The sequence below is a fragment of the Engraulis encrasicolus genome, chromosome 2 (genome assembly GCF_034702125.1).
Source record: "Engraulis encrasicolus isolate BLACKSEA-1 chromosome 2, IST_EnEncr_1.0, whole genome shotgun sequence".
NCBI classification, from domain to species: Eukaryota; Metazoa; Chordata; class Actinopteri; order Clupeiformes; family Engraulidae; genus Engraulis; species Engraulis encrasicolus.
Genome location: NC_085858.1, coordinates 4,661,540 through 4,669,039, shown reverse-complemented (window position 1 = coordinate 4,669,039; position 7,500 = coordinate 4,661,540). Strand labels below are relative to the sequence as shown.

At 49.7% G+C, this 7,500-nt stretch overlaps 1 protein-coding gene across 1 annotated transcript in view; it reads left to right on the top strand.

Moving 5' to 3' along the window:
- The window catches only part of adgrl1a (adhesion G protein-coupled receptor L1a), a 192,964-nt gene that overhangs the window by 66,294 nt on the left and 119,170 nt on the right, over window positions 1–7,500 (top strand). The gene's annotated exons all lie outside the window — the stretch shown is intronic.

Sequence of the window (7,500 nt, the reverse complement as noted above, 5' to 3'; positions counted from 1 at the left end):
GGCCTGCCAAGACTGGGGGACAGGATGGTGGGAGATGGGATGGTTGGAGATGGGATATGGGATATGGGATATGGGATATGGGATATGGGAAATGGGATATGGGATGTGGGAGATGGGATGTGGGATGTGGGAGATGGGATGTGGGAAATGGGTGCTGGGATGTGGTATGTGGTGGGATGATGGGGTGGTGGGGAGATGTGAGATGGGACGTGGGATGGGGGATGTGGAAGGTGGGAGATGGGATTTGAGGTGGGAGGGTGGGGAAGTGGTGTGTGGGATACTGGGAGATGGGAGTTTGTAGATTTGATATATGAGGTGTGAAGGTGGGAGATGGGATGATGGGAGATGGGAGATGGGAGATGGGAGATGGGAGGTGGGATGAGATGGACTGGGGCGGGAGATGGCGGATGGGATGAGAAATGGGAGGTGGGATGGGGTGGGGTTGGTTTGGATGGTGGGGATTAGATGCTATTTTTAAAAGGGTAGGTTGGTCAGATGGGGGTGGTGGATACGTTGAGCATTTGGGAGGGGGAGGGGGGTGTTAGGGAGTGGGTGTATCTCAGGGGCATGTGGGTATACAGTACATGTACGATGTGTGTGTGGGCGGTGGGTGTAGTTGTGGGGCGTGATGCATGGGGAATTCATGCTGTTGTTTACCGCTTGGATCTAGTCCAGACGAGGGGGAGGGGGGACGTAGCAGCATGTGGGGAGTTCTGTTGGGGGATTTGGGACGCCTGGGTTGTGTTGAGTTGTGTTGGGTGGGGTGGGTTGTTTCTCACGATCGAGCTTCTGCGTTGAGGCTCTCTGCTCTCTATTCCCAGGTAGCCACTGTGGAGCTGGGCTGAAGATGACTCCGGATATGGCTCTGAACTGCCTTTTTATTCTGCTCCTCCAGTGAATTTTTAACCAGCTCCTCCTCCTCCTCTTCCTCCTCCTCCTTTTCTTCTTCCTCTCCGGGCCTCATCTTCCTCTCAGTCTCCACCCCTCCCTCTGTTCTTCACTTCATTCCATCCTTTCATCTTCTTCACTCTCTCCTCTACTTGTGCTTCCTCCTCCAGCTTTCTCTCTGATCCTATTCTTTTAGTTCATTTTTAAAATACTCTGCCTCTTCACTTTATTATTTCTTTATCCTTCTTTGTCCTACGCTGTCTTTTGCTTTGTATTCCCTTCCAGATTTTTCCTCTATGCTTTCTGTTTTTTTCCCCATCACCTCCTCCCTCTGATCTTCATATTAGCATCTGCTCTTTCTCTCCATTGTTGTCTATCTTTTACCTCTTCCTTCCAGCATACACTACATACACACTCTTCCTCAATCTGTTTCTCTCTATCCCTCTCTCACACATACACCTCTTCTAACTGTCTCTCTCTGTCCCACTCTCACACATACACACAAGACACACAACGTATGCATTACACACATGTTCTTTCCCTGTCTCTCTGTCTGCCTGTCTCTCCCCTCCCTCTGTCCTTTTCTGTCTCTGCTTTATTGCAGATGGGGGAGAAGAGGAGCCAATACAGTAATGTGCTCTTTACTATCCTCAGAGCAGCAGCGGCCGGCGACACAGGAAGTTACCCCAGCAGACTTCCTGTCCTCCTCCTCCTCTTTCTCACCATCTTTCTCCTACTCTTCCTCTTCAACCTGCTCCTCTTCTTCTTCATCCTCCACATCTTCATCCTCTTCTACCTCTTCCTACTGCTGTTCCTCTTCCCCCTCTACCTCCTCCTTTTTCTCCTCCTCCAGAACTTCTTCCTCCTGCTGTTCCTCCTCCTCTTCCTCTTAATCTTCATCACCACTCCTCTTCCTCATCGGCATTGTCTTCAGCCTCTTCTTCATCTTATTCCTCCTCCTCCTTATCCTCTTCTTCTCCCTCCTGCTGTTCCTGCTCCTCGTCTTCATCTTCCTCCTCCTCCTATTTTCATTATTCCCTTCCTCCTCTTCCTCTTCATCTTCCTCCTCCCCTTTCTTTTCCTTCTCTTCTTCATCCTCTTTATCTTCCTCTTACTCTTCCTCCTCCTTCATTGTTCTCTTTCTCCTCTTCCTCATCTTCCTCCTCATCTTCCTCCTCCTCTATCATCTGCCCGATGTCCCCAGTGTGCCCCTCAGCACCTCTCTCTCTTCTCTATTCTGGGTATTTTGATTGACAGCAGTTCTGCTCCTCTCTTCCTCCTTCTTATTTGTCCTTCTGATCCTCCTCTTCGTCCTTCCTCTCTTCTTTGCGGTGCTGGCCCGTGCTGTCACTGTCACCGCCGGCCCTGTCTCCCTGTGACGGAGCAACATGCTCAGCTGCACTCTACCTCTGCCAAAGCCTTCTCTTGCACTTTTTTATTCTCTTGCAGCTCTTTTTCCCTTCTTTCTCTCTCTCTGTCTCTGTCTCTCTGTCTCTCTCTCTCTCTCTCTCTCTCTCTCTCTGCCTTATCTCTCTCTCTCTCTCTCTCTCTCTCTCTCTCTCTCTCTGCCTTATCTCTCTTTCTCTCTCTCTCTTTCCACCTGTCATTTCCTTCTCTTTCCCTGAAGTCCTCATCCCTCAACTGTCTGTGTCTCTCTGTTATTAAACCTTGCTCTTCCTTTCTCTCACTCTCTGCTTTGTCATCTCTCTCTCTCTTTCTTCTTAAACCTTGCTCCTGCCCTCCCTCTCTCCTTCTCTTCTCTCTCTTCCTGTCAGTTTGAAGCAGTAGGACATCATTTATGACAGGTTTCCTCCACCTCATCTCTCAGCATGGGGCCATGTTGTTGGTTTTGGTACCGTTCAGCAGGGGGGGTGCCTGCTAATGGCCAGAAGGTGTGTATGTGCCCACGTGCGTGTGCGTACACGTGTGTGTGTGTGTGTGTGTGTGTGTGTGTGTGTGTGTGTGTGTGTGTGTGTGTGTGTGTGTGTGTGTGTGTGTGTGTGTGTGTGTGTGTGTGTGTGTGTGTGTGTGTGTGTGTGTGTGCGTGCGCGCGCGTGCGTGCGTGTGTGCGTGTGTGTGTGTTATGATAAGTTGGCCGTGAGCAGTGTACAGGGGAATGAGTCACCGCGGCAACTTCAGAGTATTTTTAGTCCGTCTGAATGTTCTCTCCCTCCTGACTGGATCCAGGGTGCGATACAGTTCAATGTTTCGCTCTCCTTCTCTCTCTCTCTCTCTCTCTCTCTCTCTCTCTCTCTCTCTCTCTCTCTCTCTCTCTCTCTCTCTCTCTCTCTCTCTCTCTCTCTCGCTTCTTGAGAGCCAACAGAGGAGTGATTAAATAGCTGCTGACTTGCATTCTCCCCTTATGCCACTATTCCATTTTTTTCTCTCTCTTTTTTCGTCTTTTTTTTACTTTGTTTGGGACCTGTCGTTGTGATGGTGGAGGCTGGGCGGGGGAGAGAGAGAGAGAGAAAAAAAAACTGGAGGGACCTGCGTTTTTCTTGGCATGATGAAAAGTTCCCTGCGTCTGAAGTGACAAAAGAAGAGCCAATTACTCGAAGCCTCCATCAGCTGCGGCCTGCCTAGAGGGAGTCGGAGAATTGGGACACGCCCTAGCCCCTTGCTCTCGCTACATCCTCTCTCTCTCTCCCTCTCTCTCTCTCTCTCTCTCTCTCTCTCTCTCTCTCTCTCTCTCTCTCTCTCTCTCTCTCTCTCTCTCTCTCTCTCTCTATCCCTCCCTCCCTTTCTCTTCCCCTTTCTTCTTCTTTATCTACTCTCTCTTTCTCTCGCTCATTCTCTTTCTCCTCTTTTTCTGTCTCTTTCCCTCTCTGCCACTGTCTATCTCTTCTCCCCACGCTCTGGTATTGGGGCACCCCACTGGAATAAATAGCATTCGATCAATTAGGGTCTCCTACTCAACCTCCTAAACCAGATTGCCGCGCGAGTGAGCGAGCGTTCACCCACAGACGAAGACGACAAAGACGAAGGGAAAGGACGAGGGACACAACGTGGCCACATTTAATTACCGGCTGAGGGTGCCGTCGCTGCTCGGTGGCCTCGGCGGAGATCTGTCAAGATTAATTGAATTTTATTTGCCGCTTAATCCCGCCCGCCACACACACTCCCAACCCATCCTTCACAGGCGACTGGCCATGGTACTGCGCTTGGCCGCCACGTGATGCCACAGCGTTTGCTGTTTTCTTGGCCCAGTGGTTGTTATTCGCCGCTAACGTATGTTAGTTTGTTTTTTTGTTTCGTCTTTTTACGGTGCTGCGTGGCACTTAAGAAGATGAGGGAGGAGGCCATGGCTGTGCTGAGACGTAGGGGTCAGTAGACTGTGACGACTGGCACGGTGTGTGTGTGTCAGAGTGTGTTTGTGTGTGTGTGTGTGTGTGTGTGTGTGTGTGTGTGTGTGTGTGTGTGTGTGTGTGTGTGTGTGTGTGTGTGTGTGTGTGTGTGTGTGTGTGTGTGTGTGTGTGTGTGTGTGTGTGTGTGTGTGTGTGTGTGTGTGTGGTTGTGTGTGTGTGGTTGCGGGTGCTCGTGTGAGTGTCACAGGCCTGGCATGTTTACAAACTCCTCAGTCGTGAAGCGAGACAGACAGACAACACCCCACCTTTACGGCCTCCCTGGACACGCATTTGCACACAAGCTCATTCAAGCATATACTAGCATGTGCACACAGACACACACACACACACGCACGCACGCACGCACGCACGCACGCACGCACGCACGCACGCGCACACACACACACACACACACACACACACACACACACACATACCGTACACACACACAGACACACACACATTGGTAGAGTACAGGCACACACACACACACACACACACACACACACACACACACACACACACACACACACACACACACACACACACACACACACACACACACACACACACACACACACACACACACACACACACACACACACACACACACACACACACACTGCGTGACGTTTGACAAGAAGCAGTACCCACGCTTTAAATGAGTGGTCCAGACCTGTCTAGAATATTGTTATGCCAATGGCGCTGGCATTTCACACAGCGTCTCAACAACGGGACAGCATGAGTGCAGGCTGTTATGCAACTAGCGAATGTTACTTCCTGTTTGTTCCTGTACACGGAAAAAGGTTTAAAACGAAAAACGCTGTCAACAACAACAACAATGATGACAAAGACATGACAGGAACCGGGGGTGGGTGAAGTAAAAAAAAAACGCCGGCGTACAGTTGAAGATGCAGGAAGTAGAAGACTTTCCTGGAGTCCACCTCCACCGCTCTCTTGTCTTCCATTCTCTATCTCTTCTCTTTCTGCCAGCGTTACATCTCTCTCTTCTGACAGTCGCTGTAAGGGAGGAAGGGAGGGGGGCAGGAGTGTTGCCGGATCTCAGATCTTAAGGGTCACTTAAGCCTGACTTCTCTCCGAAATCTTAGACGTCCCACCCAGGGACAGGGGGCAAGAGTTGCCGGCAGGAGTCCACCTTCGTGCTCTGCATGCGAGCATCTCTCTCCTGGGGAGGTAAGGGAGTTACGCAAGCAGAGGTACGGACTCCGGATCTCAGACCTTTTGGGGTCATGTGGCTGACTTCCCTCCAAAAAATCGTAGGTTTTGACTCTTAGACGTCCCACCCAGAGCGAGGGGGCAAGACTTGCCGCAGTCCACCTCCACTGCTCTGCATGCGAGCATCTCTCTTCTGGGAGGTATGGAAGGCGCGGGAGGGGGGGACGCCAGATCTCAGATCTTTAAGGGGTCCGCTCTGCTGACTGGCTTCTCTCCAAAATCCTGGACATCCCACCTGGGGAGAGGGGGCAAGAGTTGACAACTCGCCTTCCTGCTTTCTTCTTTCTTCCTTCGCTATTTTATTTTTTCACTTCGCTGAAGAACAAAGCTGTCAGGATGTGAAGGCGTTGTGTGGTAGTTGACTCACTCTGCTTTTCACAGAGCCAAGTGGTCCTTTGTGTGCCAGTGAATTTTTGGTGTGTGTGTGTGTGTGTGTGTGTGTGTGTGTGTGCGTGCGTGTGTGCGTGTGTGTGTGTGTGTGTGTGTGTGTGTGTGTGTGTGTGTGTGTGTGTGTGTGTGTGTGTGTGTGTGTGTGTGTGTGTGTGTGTGTGTGTGTGTGTGTGTGCCGTGTGTGTGTGCCGTGTGTGTGTGCCAATGGCCTTTCAGCAGAGACTCTACTGTGCTTAGAAGTGAGCCCACCTCACCTACTCACTTTAGGACTTTTAGATGAATTCAGGACAGTGTGAATGGAGGGAGCGAAGCGAGGGACAGACAGAGGAGAGACATATGGATGGATGGATTCATGAATGGAGGGAGGAAGGAAGCGGAAGCCCTCCTCTAGAGCAGCGTTGGGCAATTATTTTGGACCAAGAGCCACATTGGGTGTATAATATTTTTCGAAGGGCCAGATCTCGCAGGCAACTTACCCGTGTCAATAAGAAATATTGTACGCTAACAAAACTGAAATACATTTAGATGTAACCCACGTATTTGGTTAATCCTGAGTTCGTAAGAACCCTGTTGTAGAATATTGAGTGATTATGAATTTAGATTTAAAAGTTGTCTTTCTTGTAAATGCTCCCAGGCAAGTGGCCCCTGGGCTTGATTTTGCCCACCTGTGCTCTAGAGCAGTGGTTCCCAACCTATGGGTCGGGACCCCCCTTATGGGTCGCCAAAGATCCACAGGGGGTCGCGGAGCCCTCTTGATTTTAAGGGGTTTCGTTTTAAATATATATAGCCCATGTTGAATAAAAGACAAAGCATTTAACTACTAAATGCATAGACGCAACAAATTGTAAGTGCTACATTAAACATTTATTCTATATTTGACCAAAGACGAATTGAGGAATAAAATAACTAAAATAAGTTTTCGCAGGAAATGGAGGGCATCTTGTGACTCCGTGTCGTGCGGGCGCTCGCGTGGTTGGGTCACCAAAGCTTACAATAGTAAAAACATGGGTCCCTTAAGAAAAAGGTTGGGAACCACTGCTCTAGAGGTATTCAAGACTGTGTAAATGTAGGGAGCGAGGCAGGGAGAGAGCGGAGGGTAGATAGATGGATTGATGTATGGAAGAAGGGAGGTAGGGAAAGGGATGGATAGAGTGGATGAAGAACCGATGGATAGATGTATGGAGAGAGGGAGGTAAAGGAAGGGTAAGACGCAGTTCAGATGGGGGCTTCACCCTCTTCATGAAGCAAGCACTGAATTCTTTTTGGAAATTCTGTTATTGAATTCACAAAAACACAGCAGGTTGTGTCTAGTGCCTGAAGGAGAAGGAAGAAGTGGTGTGGTCGAGGAGAAAGAAGCAATGAGCTCTTTCCCTCAATGCAATTGTTGCCAGCACATATGCACGCACGCACACGCACAGCATTAGGTCAGCATTGTGGCAATTACAGCAGAGGTTTGAAAATGAATATGAATGTACTGTATACTGCCGCGTTTTGGAAAAGAGCTCTTCGAGTAATGGAGAGCGAGAAAGGAAGTAATAGGCAGAGGAGAGGAGAGGAGAGGAGAGTGGGAAGAGAAATAATAAGTGGAGGAAAAGGAGAGAGGGAAAAGAAGTAAGAGGCAGAGGAGGAGAGGAAGAGAGGC